This window comes from Hemitrygon akajei, chromosome 22 (assembly GCF_048418815.1).
Source record: "Hemitrygon akajei chromosome 22, sHemAka1.3, whole genome shotgun sequence".
NCBI lineage: Eukaryota > Metazoa > Chordata > Chondrichthyes > Myliobatiformes > Dasyatidae > Hemitrygon > Hemitrygon akajei.
In genome coordinates, this window is record NC_133145.1 from 54294696 (window position 1) to 54317731 (window position 23036).

General features: G+C 43.3%; 1 long non-coding RNA gene across 1 annotated transcript in view; it reads right to left on the reverse strand.

The window, feature by feature from the left end:
- LOC140714736 (uncharacterized) overlaps nt 1-23036 on the reverse strand; it is a 45023-nt gene that overhangs the window by 7948 nt on the left and 14039 nt on the right. The gene's annotated exons all lie outside the window — the stretch shown is intronic.

The following is a 23036-nucleotide window of genomic DNA, read 5'->3' on the forward strand; positions in this document are numbered from 1 at the left end:
TGCTGACTGCTGCACTACCATGCCATCAAATGTACAAACTCCCCACAGACAGCAGCGGGAATCGAACCCCGTCGGCGAGCGTCGGCACTGTTATGTGATTGTGCTGACTGCTGCACTACCATGCCATCAAACGTACAAACTCCCCACAGACAGCAGCGGGAATCGAACCCCGTCGGCGAGCGCCGGCACTGTTATGTGATTGTGCTGACTGCTGCACTACCATGCCATCAAACGTACAAACTCCTCACAGACAGCAGCGGGAATCGAACCCTGATCGGTGATTGCTGGCACTGTAAAGTGATTGTGCTGACTGCTACGCTACCATGACACCCGTAATTGTCGTTATACCCACTCCTAAGCTCCAATGAATTAATCAAACCTATTCAAATACAACAGTCTCCCTTCGTCATCCATTCCACATTATTGTTCTAACATTCATTGAAGAGTAATCTTTTTACTGCATTGCATGATATCGTTATTTGCTTGTTGTGGACTATGTGTAATACAGTGTCGGGGTATCAGTGAGACACCTGGTCTCCCTGGTCTCAAAGCACCGCAGATAAACATGAAAAGCAATTAGATAAGATGTCATATGGAAAAAGCACTATGCAGCTATGTACATTAAGAGGATACAGGGTGTGGTTCCCAATCTGTACTGAGTTTGTTAACCTTCCTCATTAAGACTACCATTAGCTTTAGTGCCTCCAGCCCAGCAAGGAATAAGCATTAGCCAAGCTTCCTGTACTGGATGTCAATCAGTAATCCTTCCTGGAAAGTGGATAAAGAGAAGAACTCTGTTTTGTTACACACTCTGTTTCCATTAGTGATTCGCCTGACAAGACTCGCTGGACTAAACCTGAACTGGCAGGCGTAGATTAGCCTGTGTCTGTCACAAGCGGCCAATCGAAAGCAGCGGTTACAGAGAAAGGGCGGTGCAGGTAGGCAATGAGATACAAGCCCTTAACGAGGTAGATTGAGAGGTCAAGAGTCCATCTTATCACACTAGATAATCATACAACAATGTTAGCTTGCATTGATATAGTGCCTTTAGCATCATGAAGTAGACAAGTTCTTCCTCTCCATATTCAACACATCATTCTCTGTAACTTTCTCTCTCTTTCTGCCCATCACTCTGCCTGTTCTCCATCTCCCTTTGGTGCTCCCCTCCCCCTTTCTTTCTCCCTAGGCCTCCTGTCCCATGATCTTTTCCCTGTATCCCTTTTGCCAATCACCTTTCCGGCTCTCAGCTTCACCCCACCCCTCCGGTCTTCTCCTATCATTTTGCGTTTTCCCCTCACCCTCCTACTTTCAAATTTCTTACTATCTTTCCTTTCAGTTAGTCCTTACGAAGGGTCTCGGCCCGCAATGTTGACAGTGCTTCCTCCTATAGATGCTGCCTGGCCTGCTGCGTTCCACCAGCATTTTGTGTGTGTTGCAAGTTCTTTCACATAAGCTTTGGAGGAATTATACAACTGAATAATTTGGTCAAAGAGGTAGGTTCAAGAGTGTTATAAAAGAGAGGACCTTAAGAAATGGAAAGATCTGTGGCGGGTAAATTGGAAATTTGGTAAATTGGTTTATTATTGCAACAAGTACCGAGGTACGGTGAAAAATTGCCCTGCATACCATTAATTCTGAGCAATTCATTACAAATTCTATTTCATGCACCCATGCTGAGCTCATCAATTACATCAATTTTTCCTCCAACTTTCATCCTGTCCTTAAATCCTGGTCCAAATCTGACCTTTTTCCCTTTTCTCAATCTCTGTCTCCATCTCTGGAGACAAATTATCTATACCAACATCTTTCATAAACCTACTGATTCCCACGGCCATCTTGACTATGCCTCTTCCCACCCTGCCTCCTGTAGAAATGTTATTCCCTTGTCTCTGCTACATCTGTCCCCAAGATGAGGCTTTCCTTTCCCGGCCATCTCCGACGTCTGCCTTCTTCAAAGAACGGGGTTCCTCTTCCTCCACCGTTGATGCTGCCCTCACCCACATCTCCTCCATTTCCCAAACATCTGTGCTTAACCCATCTTATCAGGGATAAAGTTTGTCTTGCCCCCACCTACCACCCCACGAGCCTCCACATTCAACACATCATTCTCTTAACTTCTGCCATCTTCAACAGGATCCTATCACCAAGCACATCTTTACCTCCCTCTCCCTCCACCTACCACAAGGATCGCTCCCTCTGTGATTCCCTTGTCTCCCCATTAATCTCCCTCCTGGGACATGACCAAAATGCTACCCCTGCCCATTTACCTCCTCCCTTACCTCCATTCATGGTCCCAAACAGTCCTTCCGGGTGAGGCAACACTCTGCCTGCAAATTTGTTGGGGTCATCTATTGTATCCGGTGCTCCCAATGTGGCCTCCTTTGCATTGGTGATACCCGTCGTAGATTGGGGAATTGCTTTGGCGAGCATCTCCTCGCCATCTGCCAAAAGCAGGATTTCCCAGTGGCCAAACAGTTTAATTTCTATCCCCATTCCTATTCTGAATTGGCGGTCCATGGCCTCCTCTTTTGCCACGATGAGGCCATTCTCAGGGTGGAAGAGCAACAGCTCACATTCCTTCTGGATAGCTTGGAACCCAGTGACATAAATATCGATTTCTCCTCCACAAAAAAAATGTTCCTTTCCCCTTCCATCTTCTTCCATTCCCCATTCTAGCCTCTTACCTCTTCTCACCTCCCCCTAGTGCTACTCCTTCTTCCCTTTTCCCATTGTCCTCTCTCCTCTCCTATCAGATTACTTCTCTTCCAGCCTTTTACTTTCCTTCACCTATCATCTTCCAGCTAATCCTCCTCCCCCCACCCCCACTTTTTTCTCTTTGGCATCTGCCCTCCTCCTTTCCAGTCCTGATGAAGTTTCTTAGCCTGAAACATCGACTGTTTAACAATAAGACACAAGGTTATAGTGAAGTAGATTACAGGGTCAAGGGTCAAGGATAGAAAATGTCCTTGAGCCTGTGGGTGCATGCTTTGAGACTTTGGTATTTTCTGCCTATTGGAAAGGAGGAGAATGCCCAGGGTCAGAGGGAGTGTGAATTTTCTGGCTGCTTTGCCAAGTCTGTAAGAAGTGTCGGCTGCGTCCAAGGAGAGGAAGCTGGTGTCCGTGATGTGATGAGACCATGAAGGGCTGTAGGAGTGGAGAAGATTAAAGTGGGAGGGAAATGGCAAGGTAAAAGATGGAATTTTTAAATTTGATGCACTACTGCTCCAAAAACCAATAGAGCTCAGGTGGCATCTCAGCACACCAGGACAAGGAAGGAAGACATGGACAGTAGAGTCGTGGATGATCTTAAATTGATGGAGAGTGGAAGGTGGAAAGCTTTGACCCCAGAACATTGTGATCACTTCTTCAGAAACTGCCATATTCCTTCCTCTCTCTCTCTCTCTCTCTCTCTCTCTCTCTCTCTCTCTCTCTCTCTCTCTCTCTATCTATCTCTATCTCTCTATCTCTATCTCTATCATTGTCTCCATCTTTATCTCTATCTCTCTCTGTCTCTATCTCTGTCTCTATCTCAATCTTTCCCTCTTTATCACTCTATATCTCTGTCTTTGTCAATCTCGCTATCTCTCTCTATTTCTATCTCCCTCTCTCTATCTCTTTATCTCTCTCTCTCTCTCTCCCTTTCAATGACCTGATCAATGTCACTATTATCCACCCACCTGTCAAGCAGATAACAATGTACTTCTCTTTTTCAACATGTCAGTTAGCTTGAATTAACCCTCTAACGGTAAGTTTCATTCTCATCTCATTTACGATAATTGAAATGACAAAATGTGAAGTTTCTGTTCACTTAACAAAGAAGGGAAGTACCTATTCCAGGAGTGAAAATCAGCAGCATATTACATCAAAAGTAATTGTGGAAACTAAATTGCGGATGAAGAGAATGAGGTTCCTCCAGCATTTTGAGTGTGCTCCTCTGGATTTCCAGCATCTGCAGAATCTTTTTCTTTAGAGCTACAGTGCGATAACAGGCCTTTCCAGCCCAATGAGCCAGAGATACTCACTTACATACATGTGGCCAAGAAACCTACTGGCCCGTATATCTTTTGAATGAGCACCCAGAGGAAATATAGCAGTCATGGGGAGAACGTACAAAATCCTTACAGGCAGAGGTGGGATTAAACCTGGGTGGCTGGCTCTGTAATAGATTTACGCTAACTATTATGATGCAATGCCGCCCCAGTCTGCCAGGTTAGCCACTTACCCTCCTGTGCTACCCCTGTATAGTTGAGCAGGGGCATATACACTCAGTCGCTACTTCATAGGCTACTGCCTGTACCTAAAAAATGTACACTGAGTGTGTGTTCCTGGCCTTCTGCTGCCGTAGCCCATCCACTTCGAGTTTCAATGTGCTACGCACACAGAGATGCTCTTCTGCACATCACTGTTGTAACGTGTAGTTATTCGAGTTGCTGTCACCTTCCTGTCAGCTTGAACCAGTCTGACCGTTCTCCTCTGACCTCTCTCAGCAACAAGCCGTTTTCACCCACGGAACTGCCAGTAAATGGATATGTTTAGGTTTTTTGCAACAATCTCTGTATACTCTAGAGCGGGGGTTCACAAACTGGGGTCCATGGATCCCTTACTTAATGATATTGGTCCATGGTATAAAAACACTGGGAACCCCTGCTCTAGAGCCTGTTGTGTGTGAAAATCCCAGGTGATCAGCAGTTTCTGAGATACTCAAACCACCCTGTCTGGCACCAACAATCATTCCTCAGTCAAAGTCACTTAGTACATATTTCTTTGCCATTCTGATGTTTTGGTCTGAACAACAGCTGAATCTTTTGACCATGTCTGCATGTTTTTCTATGCATTAGACATTTGCATTAACTAGCAGATGTACCGAATAAAGTGGCCACCAATTGTAAGAATGCTAGCTACAAGCCAAGCTCACTCACTTGGCAGTAACTTACTACAAGTACCGTAGTTACACAAATATCTGAATCAAAGCACATCATCACCTCCAGTTCCCAGTCACTGATTGCTTCTCAGAAAGAACCAGGCAGGAAAGAAACAGAAACTCAAAGTTTTGAACTATTTTGGTTTTTATGTTCTTTTTTCCCATGGGATTTGAACACACAAAGTCAGAACTGAAATTTCAATGTGGAAATATAGGGATGGATCACTGGATCACCTCATAAAGTTGAGGCCCTCCTCAGGGTGGAGGAGCAACACTTCATATTCCATCTGGGTAGCCTTCAACAGAATGGAGTGAATATCAGTTTCTCCTGCCGGTAAACTAATTCATCCACCATCCCCCTTTCCTCTATTCCCCATTCTGACCTTTTACTCTTCTCACCTGCCTCTTACATCTTCCTAGTCCCCCTCCTTCTTCCCTTTCTCCTATGGCCCACTCTCCTCTCCTATCTGATTCCTTCCTCTCTCCCCCTGACCTGTTCCCTCCAACCTGTTTCACCTGTCACCTTCCAGCTACCCTCTTCCCACCCCCCACCTTTATATTCGGGCATCTTCCCCCTTCCTTTTCAGTCCCGAAGAAAGGTCTCTACCCGAAATGTCGACTGTTCATTCAGTTCCATGGATGCTGCCTGGCCTGCTGAGCTCCTCCAGCATTTTGTGTGTGTTGCTCTGGATTTCCAGCAGCTGCAGAATTTCTCTTGCTTATCTCACAATTGAGATTTGTTGGTATTGGCGCTGTTTTTATTGTTGTCACTTGCACTGAGGTACAGTGAGAAACTTCAGTCTGCATTCCACCCAGGCAGATCATTCCATGCTGAGGTGCATCGAGGTAGTAAGAAGAAAAACAGGAGCAGAATATTGTAAGCACAAGAGATTCCAGAGACGCTGGAAATCCAAAGCAACACACACAAAATGCTGGAGGAACTCTGCAGGTCAGGCAGCATTGATGGAAAAGAGTAAACAGTCGACATTTCATAATGAGTATGGATTGAGAAGGAAGGGGGAAGGAGCCAGAATAAGAAGGTGGGCGAGGGGAAGGAGTACAAGCTGGCAGGTGATAGGTGAGGCCAGTTGAGGGGCAAAAGTAGGTGAGTGGGGGAGGGAAGATGAGGTAAGAAGCTGAATTTAGAATATATAATAAAGGGAGTGCAGAATATATTGCTGCGGCTACAGGGGAAGAGAAGTTCAGGTAAGCAAATAAAGTCCAGGGGCCTTGGCAAGGGAGACTGAGAGTTCTTCTTTAGCAATTGACAGGTCTGTTCAGGAATCTGATAACAACAGGGCAGAAGCTGCCCGTGAGTCCAATGGTAGGTGCTTTCAAGCTTTTGTGTTTTCTCCCTGCTGGGAGAGTGGAGAAGAGAGAATAATTGATGTGGGAGAGCAAGGCCTCATTAGGCTCAAGGTAAAGGACTCTGGACACTATTGAACAGAGACGTGTAGTCTAAAGATCAGTGATATCAGGATAGTCCTTCCAATATGCAAACCACCTCTTACTTTCAACCCATTCTTCTAAAATAAGTTACTTGGCCACTTGTCTCCTAGTCGTACTCTTTCCAAGTCTGCTTGGCTGATGTTCATTGGCACATCCTGATGTCACAAGGAGAGCCTTGTGACGAAAAGTGCAAGTCCATTTATTTACAGAGGGTTATTTCCCAGTCTCACCAAACTCACAAAACCACTGTCTCAGCACGAAATGTTGCAACTAATGACTTCTTCTTCCTTTGCCCATTTTGTGCTGGCAGTAAGGGCAGCGATGAAGCCTTTCCATTTCTGGTGGTTTTCCCAGCTTCCTTCATCATGTTACTAGCTTCCTCTCAAGTTTACTGCCAGTCACGCAAGTCCCAGGTGGAGCCCCAGGAATACCATCACTCAGATGTAGAAGGATTCTTCATGTTCATTTCTGTAACAGTTTTGTTAGACCAGTCCAGGTTGTTAGCCCTGAGCTGGACCCCTGAACCTGGAAGATCAGTTGACCACTCTTAGTCTGGCCTCTGCCCTTTGACCTGTTTGGCATGGGTGACCCTACCAAGAGCCAAAGCATAAAGCCCAGACTCCAGCCAGCATAGCTCTCCAGGTCATTGAGGCATGTAAGCCTCCGAACAACGACGAGGGTGTAGCCCTCTTGGACAACCAATGACTTCAGTGAACTGGAAATTAATCCTTTAACTCCACTTTGAATGAATGGGAAGAACAATTACTGAATTAGCTTCCAAGAAGAGCAACAGTTCCAGGTGATTAGTGGTTAAGGTAAGCTTGAGCAACTAACGGGAACTGTAGTGTCAGACAGCTATTTGGGTTACTCCTATAGTGTGGTGAGGAACAATGCGGACTGATTAAGTTGCACCATCAAGCGGTAACACTCTGTGCCAAGACAATGTATTGCTGCAGTCAGATAGCAGACTGGGAACTGAAGGGTGAAGGAGAGGAGAGGAGAGATCGGAAAGGCCAGGTCTAGGAGGTAGGAGAGATTGGTCAAGGGGAATGACACAAAGGCAAAGAATTTGGGTTGGGTTTAAATTAAGTCTAAATAGTAAGCACAATACAGGCTCTTCAGCTTGCGACATTGTGCTTATCCTTTAACCTACTCCAAGGTCAATCTAACCCTTCCCTTCCCCATAACCCTCCATTTTTCTATCATCCATGTGACATCCGTGCAACACACTTTCTTAGGCCATGGTCTTGTGACACAGCATCCTCAATGCAAAACCAGCATTTCCCCCCTGAAAAGTTTTGCAAGAAACAAATTCTTAAAGCCTTTCAGAAAACATAGGAGTGTCATTGATGATGGAAATCCACAGTAGTACACACACAAAATGCCAGTGGATCAGGCAGCATCTACAGAGAGGAATAAACAGTCAACGTTTCAGGCAAGATGCTTCACCAGGACACAAGCATATTACTATTCATCACAAGCTACAATGTACAAACTAAATTTATACTCAAAGTACATATATGTCACCACACACTACCCTATGATTCATTTTCTTCTGGGCATTCACAGTAAATACAAAGAAACACACTACAATTAATGAAAAATTGCGCACATCAAAGACACTTCCATTTTCAAGAACTCTTCATCAGGCTTGTATTTATAGTAAGCTACGGTGTCTTTTATAAGTTTGTATTTTAAAGTAAGAATTTGGTGAATGATGTTTACACTTGATTGAGCCTGTGTAAGTAATCAGATTGAGTTAAACTGCTACAGGATCCTGTAATACGTTGGATTGTTTCTGGTTTCTCTTGGCATTTTCTGCACTTATCATCTTGAATTTGTTGGTCTTTTATCATGCACTTTTGGTAATTATTTTGTGTTAATTGCTTGATTTGTGTTGGCACAAGGAATCCCTCTGTTTCTGGGAAGAGGTCTCCAGCTCTGAGCTGGACATTCAAGGCTTTCTTGTTGACATCGAGTCTGCTCACATCATGGGGATGTCTTCCATGGAGGGTCATGCCCTTCCATTAATTAACTTTTTCTTCTGTAGTGATAATTTTGTCATTTTCTGGGTTGTGTTTACATTTAAGTTTAGTGGTGCGTACTTCTTATCAGAATTGCATTTGGTTGCCTGGAGTGCTGAATCCTGTTTTTGTTGATGAAAATATATTCTTAAACGTTTTATCTGACTGTTGTGTAAACATTTTTATATATCTTTAATCCTCTTCCTCCTTCTGTCCTTGGTAGTGTTAATATAAGTGCGTTCAAGTGCACATAGCGTTTTCTAAAATTTGTTATTTGATTTCTTATTTTTCTTTGTAAATTTTCCAGATTGGTTTTGAGCTGGAGATTTTACAGATTGAAATAACCAGACCGCATATTATTTATTTATTTATTTATTTTTGTATTTGCACAGATTGTTGTCTTTTGTGTACTGGTTGTTAACCCTGTTGTAGACTTTCATTGATTCTATTATGGTTATTGGATTTAGTGAGAATGCCCACAAGAAAATGAATCTCGGGGTAGTATGGCTTATATACCGTTTAATCTGATAATAAATTTACTCTGAACTTCTGAAGAAACAACCAATGTGCAAAAGACAACAAATTGTGCAAATACATAAAAGATAAATAAATAAATAAGCCCATAAGATCTAGGAGCAGAATTAGGCCATTTGGCCCCTCAAGTTTGCTCTGCCATTTCCATTTTCTTTCTCAGCCCCATATCCCCAAATCCCTTCATACCATGACCAATCAAGAATCTATCAACCTCTGCCTTAAATATTCATAAAGACTTGGCCTCCACAGCCACCTGCGGCAACAAATTCCATAGATTCACCACTCTCTGGCTAAAGAAATTCCTCCTCATCTCCGTCCTCAGAGGTCATCCCTCTATGCTAAGGCTGTGTCCTCTGGTCCTAGACATAGGAAACATCCTCTCCACTGAGGCCTTCCAACATTTGATAGGCTTCAATGAGGTCACCCCTCATTCTTCTGAATTCCAGTGAATACAGGCCCAGAGCCATCATATGACAAGCCGTTCAATCCTGGAATCATTTTTGTGAACCCACTCCAGCGTCATCAGATCATTTCAAAGAAATATTGAGAACAAGAGTTGCAGAGTCCTTGAAAGTGAGTCCATAGTGTGTGGAATCAATTCAGTGCTGGGGTGAGGGAAGTTATCCCCTTTGGTTGAAGAGCCTGATAATTGAAGGGTACTAACTGTTCCAGCACCTGATGGTGTGGGTCCTGAGGCTCCTATACCTCCTTCCTGATAGCAGCAGCGAGAAAAGAGCATGGCCTGGACTGTGGAGGCTCTGGATGATGGATGCTACTTTGTTGTAGCAGCACTCCTTGTAGAGGTGCACAATGGTGGGAAGGCTTTACCTGCGATGGACTGGGCTGCGTACATTACCTTGTGTAGCCTTTTCACAATGTCCTTTGTGGTTATTTTATGATTTTTTGATCGAGTGACACATTTTAAAAGAAATGAAGTATTAAACTGTAAAGACTGCGGATTGATGTAAGTGTCAAAACAGCGCTGCGTAGCAGTTATTTTCAGGGTATGTTTGCACTGCTATTTTTTCACCATTGGTGAAGTTTAACGAGAAGTAGACATTGTGGTTGATATAAGGCAGGTTTGAGTGCAGTACGAGAATTCTCTTTAAATGTGTAAAAGAAAAAGATAGCAGATTTAGGAAATGCAACTGACCAGGTTTAACTGAACATTTCAATTTACTGGTAAAATAAGAGCATTTACGTTTAAATAGCAATTACAAAGGAAGCCTGTGCAGGTCACCACAGAGGTGTAATGGTTAGTACGACAATATTACAACTCGGGGTGTCAGAGTTCGAAGATCAACTCGGGCGCAGTCTGTAAGGGGTTTGAATGTTCTCCACGTGACAGCGTGTGTTTCCTCCGGATGCTCCAGTTTCCTTGCACATTCCAAAGACGTACTGGCCAGTAGGTTAATTGGTCATTGAAAATTTCCCCATGATTGAGGCCCTCTGTCAGTGGAGGTCAGCCATAAGTATTGCGTTCCAGCTGTCTACGTGATATGGAAGCCAGGGCAGTGTAACATGGAGAGCAAGCTGCTGGCCCATGTAGCATGCTCCCCCTCTCTAAGTAGCTGATGAATCCAAAGGAAAGGCAGAGACTGATACAGTTTCACCACAGCCATGTCGCAGGAGTTGCCGGTCAGCATTGAACTCAATATAAGACTGCCTTAGGGACTCTTCCTCCGGGTTCACTCCCAAAGCCTTCCCCAGGAGTGAGTATAGCTGCAGAGCGGCGGAGGTTTGAGATCAGAGTTTTCCTCCTCCTAGAGTTTGCCCTGTGACTAGGCTAGAGGAGGTAAATACTACAAGTGGGTAGCTTGGCGGAGCAGCTCGTTGAGCCGAGAAGGCCTGTTCCACGCTGCATTTCTAAATAAATAATACCAATGAAATTAAGCAGAACTAGGCAAGTGCGGAACCACAGTTGATATTTTTACTTTAAGGTGTTTGGAGGAAAGTAGAGGGGGGGTATCAGAGCTAGTTATGTGGAATGACCTGCGGGGGGGGGGGGGTGGTTTAGGTAGAAACATTAGCGGCAGTTAAGTGACTCCTAGCGATAATAAACTGCAGGTATGATAGAAAACTGAAAGACTACATAGGAGGGAAGGGTTGGATTAATCTTCGAGCAGGTTAGAGGGTCAGCACAACACCGTGAGCCGAGAGGCCTGCACTGTGCTGTAATACTCTATGCTTATGTGCTTTCAGCCTTTAACGTCTTTCTCTGAATTCTCTGACTGGCGTGGGAAATGTTGCAGAAACTCCCCAAGGCCCAGGAGCTCAAATAAGCATGACAGTGCACCACAAGGGCTCCTCTGTAAGCAGCGTCGGGACCCAGGCAACAGTCAGCTCCCTGACTCTGTGCTTGAAGTGGCGACAGCCTTAAAGAAACGTGCATTCATTTCCAGCCAAGCTCTATGATAGCTCGGGCATTCAGGAACCTGGATATCGGGGCCTTGGGCATGTCTGTATCTTGGGACCATGGCCCACTATTTAGCTCAATCATGTTTCTGCACCTGTTCATTGGGACCATGACCCACTATTTAGCTCAATCATGTTTCTGCACCTGTTCATTGGGACCATGGCCCACTATTTAGCTCAATCATGTTTCTGCACCTGTTCATCAGCAAGTGCAGATCTTGGTCTATTTCACTATTTTTAGAACCCTGTGTGTAGGTTGAAACACATGAAAGTGGATGTGCAGAGGATGTTTCCCATGGGGGGGGGGGGGAGAAGTCCAGCATCAGAGGGCACAGCCTCGGTTGGAGGGATGTCCCTTTAGAATAGAGATGAGGAGGAATTTCTTTAGCCAGAATCTCTAGAATGCATTGCCACAGGCACCTGTGGAGGCCAAGTTATTGGGTACATTTGAAGCAGACATTGATAGATTCCTGATTAGTTAGGGCATCAAAGGTTAGAGGGAGAAGGCAGGATAATGGGGTTGAGAGGGGTCAGCCCTGATCAAAGGGTGGAACAGACTCAATGGCCTAATTCTGCTCCTATGTTTTATGGTCTTATGAAGTAGCTGTGAACACGTGCAGGAGTCAATGCAAGAAGCACCATTCCGATTCTGTTTTGCTGAGCAGTGATGCATGCATTTAATTGTTGTGATCGATATCACTCTATTGCCATGATATGGAGAGTGCTAAACAACTGACTGAAAATGTTGAGTGTGTTGCTCCTGTACCTGCTTGCCGATGGTAACAATGAGAAAATGGCGTGTGGGTCCTCAATGATGGATACCGGCTTCCTGAGGCACCGCCAATTGGAGACGTCCTCGATGGTGAGTTGTCAGAACGCCAGCTACATTCTTTCCTTTATTTTGCTTTTTTTCCCCCCCAGTTTTCTTTTCCTTTTCCTGCCTTTTGTCCTATTGAGATTCTCAGAAGCGTTCGAGCAAGGTCCTGAAAACACAGGCAATTTGCACCACTGTGGCCTACTTTCACCAGCTATTTTGACATCAGTGTTCTCTCTTCTGGTTTCAGTTCCCTGTGACGTTGACAGTATCTTTGCCAAATGCGATAGCCAAGTATTAACTGCGTGCCCAGGGGTACTGAGATTTCACAAAGTTCCTCAACCATGAAAAACACCAGCAGTTTTCACCAGCCCATTATTGCTGCTATAATTTATTTACTCTATAGTTATATTCATTAACCCATTAACCCGCAATTTCGGTTACTTTTGTGAAGATTTATGAATCTGACTTTCTCCATCTATACTCAGAATCAGAATCAGGGTAATTATCACTGAAATACAGTGTGTTGATCTGTAGCTATGGTAAAAATTACTATAATTACAAATTACTATAAAATTACAAGGCGTAAAAATTACTATAAGTTACAAAAATAAATATGCAAAAGAGGAATAGTGAATTAGTGTTCATGGACTATTCAGAGATCTGATGGTGGAGGGGAAGAAGCTGTTCTGAAAAAGTTGAGCACGTGTCTTAAGGCTCCTGTACCTGCTTGCCGATGGTACAATGAGAAAATGGCGTGTGGGTCCTTAATGATGGATACCGACTTCTTGTGGCACCGCCTTTTGAAGATGTCCTCGATGGTGAGGAGGGTTTTTGCCACTGATGGAGTTGGATTGGTCTACAACCTTCTACAGGGTCTGGTGATCTTGAGCATTGGAGCCTGCTCCATAACAGGGCTGTGAAGCTACCAGAACGAATTTTCTCCACTGTGCTCCTGTAGAAGTTTGCTAGAACATTTGGTGACATACAGGATGCAGGATCGATCCTCACTCTTTGCTGTCTTTACTGTAAATACAAGTTTCTTTTTTCTTTAATTACGCAGAAGATACTAGCTCACACCTATGGGAAGAACACCTGCTGATTGGTATCCCAGTTTCCCTGTTCCACTCTTCTATCATCCCATGTCCTTGTAGCTCTGTTACCAACAGTGCAAGTGTTTTTTCAGGAGATAAAATGGCAAATAAATTTTAAAACATTGTATATTGATTTAACTTGCACCAATTGCAAAGGCTATGATCATTTAAGTCAATGATGTTGTCTCGTATGGCTGTGATTCATAGATTCAAGGGCCTCGGCCCAAAACGTCGAGTGTACTCTTTTCCATATATGCTGCCCAGCCTGTTGAGTTCCTCCAGCATTTTGCGTGTGTTGCTTGGATTTCCAGCATCTGCAGATTTTCTCTTGTTTGTGATTTGACAACTGTTAAGGGCCATTTAATGGAAGAAAACTGGACACGATTTACATTATTATTGAGCTAAAATGTGGCAATGATCCAAGGTTTCCTCAAAATATTATTATTGTGCAAGGGCACAACCAGCAGGGTGGTTGGCCACAAGCATTATAACACTTTTTTTGCAGGAAAAAATATTTTTCCCTGGTGCTCTTATTTTTTTCTCTAAAACACGGAAGTCCCACCAAGTTTCTGATTCATAACCTGCTTCCTGGTATTTCCTCTTTCATTGGACAAGGTGTCCAATCCATGTACCAAGTTCAGAATTGTGTTCCAGTCATTTATATAAAAGGTCAAGCATACACTGAGTCAGACATTAAAGGAATAATGTCCTTTTCCCCATTTTATCCAGTATTCCCACAGTGTTTGATCCTTGATCCCTGATTCTTTTAATCCTGATTGCAACTGGTGCCCCCCTGTGCTCGGAAATTCGACTGTCAGGAAAACGTTGTTATTCTGACTCTCCCACCTCTCTTCAGTGAATGCTGACGTGTGGTTCTAGCCTCCTGTGTCCTGTGTAATTGGATCCTTTTCATGTGTGAACCTGTACAGTGAGATTGAGTAGGTTCATTGACTGCGAGGCACCGCCACGGCCAAACTACACAAACATTTTCCAGCAGAGGTAATGAGTTCATGTGGACCAGGAAAAAAAAGATAAAAGAAAAACACTTGCAATTGCGTGTCACGTTCTGCAGAAAAGTCACTGTTAAAATGCAGGAAATACTAAAGTCTGTATCTATATGTTCCTGCAAGCCACAAAGCTCAATCAATTAAATTAAAAGTATGTTTATTGTCAAAGTGCATACATGATACTTTATGATGACATTCATATACTACCCTGAGATTCATCTTGTTGTGGGCATTCACAGTAAATACAAAGAAACACAAGAGTCAATGAAAAACTGCAGACGAGATGGACAAACAACCAATGTGATAAACAATGGGGCGGCATGGTAGCATAATGTTCAGCTCAATGCTTTACAGTGCAGGCGACCCAGGTTCAAATCCTGTCACTGCCTGTAAGGAGTTTGCATGTTCTCCCCGTGACCGGGTGAGTTTCCTCCGGGTGCTCCGGTTTCCTCCCACAGTCCACAGACATACCGGTTGGTAGGTTGATCAGTCATTGTGAATTGTCCTGTGATTAGGTTAGGGTTAAATTGGGGTTGCTGGGCAGCGTGGCTCGAAGGGCCTATTCGGCACTGTATTTCAATAAAGAAATAAATAAGAGAACAAACTGTGGAAGTACAAAAATTAAATAAATAAGCAATAAATATCGAGAACGTGAGATGAAGTCCTTGAAAGTGAGTGCGTCGGCTGTGGGAACAGTTCAGTGCTGGGCGAGTGAAATGGAGTAAAGTTATATGCTCTGGTTCAAGAGCCTAATAACCTTGTTGCTTAGTAGGTTTGTTCAAGGGAAGGTTGCTCTATAAATTCCAAAGTGAAGTCTGTCCACACAGCTCATAATTGTAATTGCGGGTTAGCTCCATGAATGGCACGAGGAATGCACTAATCACTATATGTAGCCATCTTCAGCCTAAACAAAGCCTTTGACACTATCAATCAAGAATGTCTATGGAGAAGCCTTCTCAAATTTGGCCACCTCCCTGAAATTATTCTGTTGCAAGTAAGCTGTAATTCTAACCAAGATGGGCTGCCTTGCTTCAGCACGCATTCAGACAGTTACTATTTACTGTAACTCTGGCCTTCAGTGCTGGATTCCTTTAGATTTACTGTAACCATTCTTTTCACAGAATTTCAGATCTGCAGTCAATGTTAAAACAAGGTCAAATCCCTTCTAGTGCCTCTTACTTTTAATAGAACTGTGATCAAAGCTGAGGCTGTGGTCTCAGCACCGCATTACGATGGCGATGGTGTTTCTGCATCCAGCCTTTGATTTGCAAAGCTCTGCAATGACCCTGATGCTCTGTGCACCTGGTAATGATGGATCCCATCAAAGGATGCAACACGGACAACACCATTTCTTCTGAACTACTGTTACTGCAATCTGCAGCTTGTAGTTCCCCTTTAACAAATGTACTTTTGAACCGTGTGAATGAACTAGTGATTTTACGATCTCTTGACGAACTTGACTTTCGGGAATGCAGATTCAGCACTTTAAAGACGAGGTCAGCCACCACCAGGGTGGGCTACGTGCCAGGTTAAAGAGCGGAAAACAAACTGGCATTCAGCCCCACTACCTGGTGTCAGCCAAGCTCCCCATCCTGGGCCCCTCCAGTCTGTTTGTGTTTCACCCCTCTGCCTCTCTTCTCACTATTACTATCGAGCGGGAGGTGGGGCTTGGGTCCTGCGCCGCCGGGTTCGGGAGCAGTTGTCACCCTGCAGCCATCGGGCTCGCCTCAGCGATGAACGGACTCCGCCGTCTCTGGACTCACTTCCAGGGGGCTCCGCAGCTCGCTCTATTACTTGTTGACTTTTTTTTTACTATTTGCACAATTTGCTCACTTCTTTTACATCAAGTGTTTGTCGCTCTTTGTTATGTGTGTGTGTGTGTGTATTTTTTGTGGATTCTAGTGTATTTCTCTTTTTTTCTTGTGCCTGCCTACAAGAAAATTATTCGTAAGGTTGCATTCCATATACGTACCTTGATAATAAACTTAGTTTGAACTCTGAACTTTGAAGCAGACAAGGGCTTTTTTTTAACACAAGTGCACCCTACTTGCTAAGCCTTCTTTAATAGCAGCTCCAATCCCACTGTTATCAGACTGTTGAATGAATTTCTTATAGGGATAGGATGCAACCAGAAAAGCATAAGCTTAATAATGAGAGTCAGCAAGGCTCTGTGTAGGAGAGGTCATGTCTTACAAACTTGTCTGAGTCTTTAAGGTGGCAACAAAGCTGATTAACAAAAGTAGGACAGTTATGTTGTATATGTGGACTTCCATAAAGGTCCCTCATCGTGGGCTAATCCAGAAGATGAAGGTACATTGGATCCATGGTGATTCAGAACTGGTTTGGCTGCAAGTGTAGTGGTGAAGGGGTAGTAATCTGACTGGAGGTCTGTGACGAGTGATGTTCTGCAGGGGGTCAGTATTGGGACCTCTGTTGTTTGTCATACATTTTACTGAATTGTGTGAAAACATGTGTTGGCTGAGGAGCAAGTTTGCAGTCGACACAAAGATTGGTGGAGTTGTGGATCGTAAAGAATCAGCAGTATGTAGCTCATTTGTTAATATAGGTGGAGAAGTGGCAGATGGAGTTTAAACCAGACAAGTGTGCATTTTGGGAAATGAATTGTAGGAGGAAAGTCCCTCAGAAGCATTGACATGTAGAGGAATCTTGGAGTATAAGCCTGTATGTCTCTTTAGATAAAAGATTGAAGATTAGCTTTAATTGTCACATCTACATTGAAAAGTATTGTTTGTATCAACACAAAAATGCAAGGACTGTGCTGGGCAGCCTGCAAGTGTCACCATGCCTCCAGCACCAGCATAGTTTGCCTACAACTCACTGATCCTGACCATACATCTTTGGAATGTGGGAGGAAACCAGAGCGTGTGTTCAAGAGGAGAATATAAACCCTTTATAGACAGTGACAGGAACTGAATCCTGATCTTAATAGTTGGTGCTTTAAAGCAATGCACTAGCCAGATAAGGTACAAATAGAGGCATATAGATACTTTCTTCTATTGGTTGGGGCATTGAGTATAAAAGCTGACATTGTAGCTCTATAAAACTTTCTTTCGGTCACATGTAGAGTACTGCATGCAGTTCTGGTTACCTCTTTACAGGGAGGATGTGAACGCTTTAGAGAGGGTGCAGAAGAAGTCCACCAGGACGTTGTCAGGATTAGAGAACATTAGCTATAAGGAGAGTATGGGAAAACTTGGACTGTTTTCTTGAGTTGGATACATGCTCAGTGGCCACTTTATTAGGTATCTTCTGCACCTAATAAAGTGGCTACTGAGTGTATGTTCATGGTCTTCTGCTACTGTAGCAAGGTTTGACATGTTATGCATTCAGTGATGCTCTTCTGCACACCACTGTTGTAACACGTGGTTATTTGAGTTACTGTTGCCTTCCTGTCAGCTGAGTCAGTCTGGCCATTCTCCTATGATCTCATTCATTAACAAACCATTTTCTTCCACAGAACCGCCACTCACTTTGTTGTTTTTCACACCATTCTCTGTAAACTCTACAGACTGTTGTGCGTAAAAATCCCAGGTGATCAGCAGTTCTTGATATACTCAAACCACCCCATCTGGCACCAGCAATCTTTTTTTTATTTTAGTTATTGATTGAGCACAGAATAGGCCCTCTTAGTCCTTCACGCCATGCTGCCCAGCAATCCCCTAGCCTAATCATGGGACAATTTTCAATGACCAGTTAACCTACCGACTGGTACATCTTTTAACTATGGGAGGAAACTGGAGCTCCCGGAGGAAACCCACACAGTCACAGGGAGAACATATAAAACTCCTTACAGGCAGAGGTGGGAATTGAACCTGGGTCACCTGTACGGTAAAGCATTGTGCTAACCACTACGTTACCCTGCCGCCCTGTCCGTGATCAGAGTCACTTAAGTCACATTACAATGAGAATGATTGGCAGAAGTAAATAAAAAAGTTTTGGACAACAAGGAAGCTGCAGATGTTCTCATTGAAATTACTGGGGCCATAAATCAAACCAGATTTTAAACACAGATATTTTTATTTCCCAATTTGTTCATTAGATGGATGTCAAAACAACAGACTAAGCAGGGTAAGACACAGTTTAGTTGCGGGAAACTCTTATGCAACTTTTGTTATTGGGCAAATCATCTGCAAGTCCATAATAAACATTTGGGGTTGCTTTAAATTAAAGCTATTTCACTTCCAGTATAACTGCTTGAAACAGCACAGAAAAAAAAAGCTCAAGGTCTGTCGTGACCCACTTCCCTTCCAGATGAAGCCCTATGACACTAAGTAAGAGACAGAATTAGAAGTGATGTAAATGATGTTCTAGAACAGGGGTATAACTGATCTGGGCCCGGCTGACAATTTCTGTTTCTGCTTTTAATGTTCTATCTGTAGAGACTGGATGAACCATATAGTAATCGTAATCTCCAAAAAGATAATCCAGGGAAACACTATTCAGAGGCTGATTAGCCCAATAAATGATTGTATCCCCATAAATTTCATACGATGATCCGCCATATTAATTCCTTTTATTTTCCACCTCAGAGTGCCTTTGGGAGGGCTGAAAGCTTTGCGTTTAGATATACCTGATATTCTTTAGGTGGCAAGACCCTGCTACAAAAACATCTTCATCTCTAACAACCTAGAGAGTTCCCAAGTGTGCTTACTGTGAGCCAAACCCATTGTGACTACGTAGAGCTCAAAACAGTTTTACACCTGTTATACATGGTTACTTGTTTGTCTTACCTATATTTTAAGTTTGTGCTCTTCTATTTCTTTCCTTTAAAAATAGTATAAGAAAGAGAGAGAGAGAAAGCAAGAGACGCAGATTTCACTCCGGCCATATGAGCTTCAAGTTATAGTGTTCAAATATAAGCGCCTCTATTCCAGATCGGAAATACCCATATTTTGAGAGAGATTGTTGGTGTTTAAATTAGAATTTTGGAAAATATGAGGGGTGATTGATAAGTCAGTTTTAGAAAACATACCACATTTATTTTTCCTACATTTACACACTTAGTCCAGCAGTCGTGGAGCATACGGATCCCTTCTTTGTAGAAGTCGGTGTCTTGGAACTCCAGAAGGGGTCCACAGCATGGGGTGATTGATAAGTTTGTGGCCTAAGTTAGAAGGAGATGAGTTATTAACTTCAAACTTTCTGTATTTTCACTCAAATTGAACTGCACGTGCATGTAACGAGAGCTGTATAACTCATCTCCTTCTACCTTAGGCCACGAACTTATCAATCACCCCTGCTGTGGACCACTTCTACAAAGAAGGGATCCGTATGCTCCACGACCGCTGGACTAAGTGTAGGAGGGGACTATGTTGAAAAATAAATGTGCTAGGTTTTCTGAAATTGACTCCTTCTACCTTGGGCCACGAACTTATCAATCACCCCATCGTAGCTTGGAACAATTCTTGTGTAATTTAAGTTTAATATGCTTTTCTTGTGAATGTTGTGTTTCCAATGCCATGTGCCTGTGTTGCTGCTGCAAGATTTCCTTTGACAATAAACTCGGCTTTGATATTTGGGGAGAAATTTTAAAAGTTGCATTTTTTAAACTGACATGGGACATGATCAGAGTCACGGCAAGAGACACCAAACTCATCAACGTTCAGGGCTCTGCAGACTGAGCCACCTTGTGTTACTACCATCAGGGAGGAGGTACGGAACACACACACACTCAACATTTTAAAAGCAGCTTCTTCCCTCCTGCCAGCAGAATTCAGAATGGTCCATGAAACCATGAACACTACTGTTACTTTTTATAACTTCAAACCATTAAACTAATTCACAAGAAGACACAAGAGTCTAAAATGTGAGTTTAACTTTGCGTTTAATATAAGTGACGTGTGCCTATATCACATGGGAACACAAAATATGCAATTCACATATTTTTGCATTTAACCCATAATGAACAAGAATGCTTAATCAAACAAGATTACTGAAATATTACTGATAGACTAAATACGCAACAACTACCCATTATTCATCTTTCGCTTTATTTACCTTTCTAATACACAGTAATTTTTAGGTATTGCACTAAACTGCTGCCACCAAAACAGCAAATTTCACAACATATGCCAGTGATCATGATTCTACAATGCTTTCGGAGAGCCAGTCTGGAATAATCAATTGGCTATATTTCATTAGCAGTTTCAGGGGATTTGTTATGTCACCAAAAACACTCACAAATTTCTGAAGATGTACTATGGAGAGCATTCTAACTGGCTGTATCGTCATCCAGTATGGGGGGGGGGGGGTGGTGGGGGGTGTACTGTATCAAGTTGTAAACTCACTCAGCTGCATCAAGGGTACAAGCCTCTGCAGAATCCAAGACACCTTCGAGGAGCGATGTCTAATAAAGTGACCTCTGTATGTACATTCGTGGTCTTCTGTCCCTGTAGCCCAACCACTTCAAGGTTTGACAGGTTGTACATTTACAGGTGCACCTGCACACTGTTGTAATGTTTGGTTATTTGATTTACTGTTGCCTTCCTGTCAGCTTGAACCAGTCTGGCCATTCTCCTCTGACCTCTCTCATTTACAAGGTGGTTTTTCCCCCCACAGAACCGCCACTAACTGGATGTTTTCTTTCCCCCGTACAGTTCTCTGTAAAATCTAGAGACTATTGTGCATTAAAATCCCAAGAGATCGACAGCTTCAGAGATACTCAAACCACTCTGTCTAGTGACAACAATCATTCCATAGTCAAAGTCACTTAGATCACATTTCTTCCCCATTCTGATGTTTGGTCTGAACAACTGAACCTCTTGACCATGTCTGCATGCTTTTATGCACTGAGTTGATTAGGTTGGATGATTAGATAATTTGCAATAACAAGCTGGTGTACAGGTGCAGGCAATAAAGTGGCCACTGAGTGTGCCTCCTATATTAACACAAATTTAAAGACATACTCCTGCCACTAATACATAGTTCATGGCAATTCTGTTTTTTTTCAAGTAATATTCTGCAGTCCATCCCTCATCACTATAATAAAAGAATTATACTTTAGGATGTCTGGGCCTTTGTATTCAAAACCCTCTGCTGAACAACTGAAGATGACTGTTCAACTGAGCTGTACTCCTGATATGCAGTTCTACAAAGCTATCTGTTAACTAAGCTGACTTGCAAAGCTATGTCAGTATTTTTTCAGAAACACAAGAGATTCTGTTGGTGCTAGAAATAAAGAGCAACACACAAAATGCCAGAGGAACTCAGCAGGGCGGGCGGCATCTGCAGTCGTTGTTTCAGGCCAAGACCCTTCATCAGGACTGGAAAGAAAGGCGGAAGAAACCAGAATAAAAAGGTGGGCAAGTGAGTGAAAGGAGTACAAGCTAGAAGGTGATAGGTGAAGCCAGGTGGCTGGATGAAATACCAAGCTGGGAGGTGATAGGTGGAACAGGTAATGGGCTGGAAAAGAAGGAATCTGATTGGAGAAGAGAATGGGTCATGGAAGAAAGGGAAGGAGGAGGGGCACCGAGGTTTGGTGATAGGCAGGTGCGGAGAAGGGAAGAGGTAAGAGGAGAGCCAGAGTGGGGAATTGAAGAAGAGAGGAGGGGGAGGGGGAAAATTACCAGAAGTTAGAGAAATCAATGTTTATGCCATCAGATTGGAGGCTACCCAGATAGAATATGAGGTGTCACTTCTCCAGCCTGAGAATAGACAGTATTTCCAGCACCTTTCCAATGCACTGGCAATCTTTCCTGTCCTCTTTCAATCCTGATGCAGCACCTTGACCCGAAATACTGACTTACCTGGAACATAGAACATTATGGCACAGACCAGGCCCTTTGGTCCATAATGGTGTGGCGACCATTCAACTAAGGACAATCAAACCCTTCCCTCCTATGCAGCCCCCCATCTTCCATCGTCCTTGATCATAGAGCTTCTTAAATGCCCCTAATGTATCTGTCTCTACCACCACCCCTGCCAGGGTGTTCTGTACCCTCATCACATTCTGTGTAGAAAACATCCCCAATCACTTAAAATTATGTCCCTTCATATCAATCATTTCTGCCCCGGGAAAAGAGTTTCTGGCTGTCCAGTCTATCTCTGTGCCTCTTATCATTTTGTACACCGCTGCCAAGTCACCTTTCATCCTCCTTCACTTACATCTTCTGGCTCCACATTCGCTGCTTGACCTGCTAGGTTCTTCTCAGTTCCAGTCTCTTTTGTCTTTTTATTCACACCGTATTGGTTTTTCATTGTCACATGTATGGTGAAGCGTGTGCCTTGCCTACTGTCCATACACATCAAATCTTTGCACAAGGTAAAACATTAACAATGCAGAACAAAATGCAAAAGCTGCAGAGGAATACAGTGCAGGTAAACAATTGAGACGTAAGATCGGAACAAGGTAGATAGGCAAAGAGCAGATCATCTGGGCACTCAGACCTTGTTTGTGGGTTTGGTCAAGTACAAATTAGTTTGGCTAGAAAACAGCTCCACATTGTGATTAATTCAACATTAATTCACTCGGGCATGGTTTCCATTTGTCATTCAGTTCATGTTCTCAAGTCTGCGGTTTGATAACTGTTATAACTTTTAATTATTTCAAACTGTAGAAAAAACAGAGAGGCACATTGTGGCTTCATCACTAAGTTATGTGCTTCCAAAATCCTTTCCTACTTTGCAATGCACAGGGTATATACCTCCTAAGGAGGAGGAAGTATTCGTAAGGCAAGATGACACAACCGTGGGTAACAAGGCAAGCAAAAGCCAACATAAGAGCCAAAGAGAGGGCATATAATAGAGCAAAAACTAGTG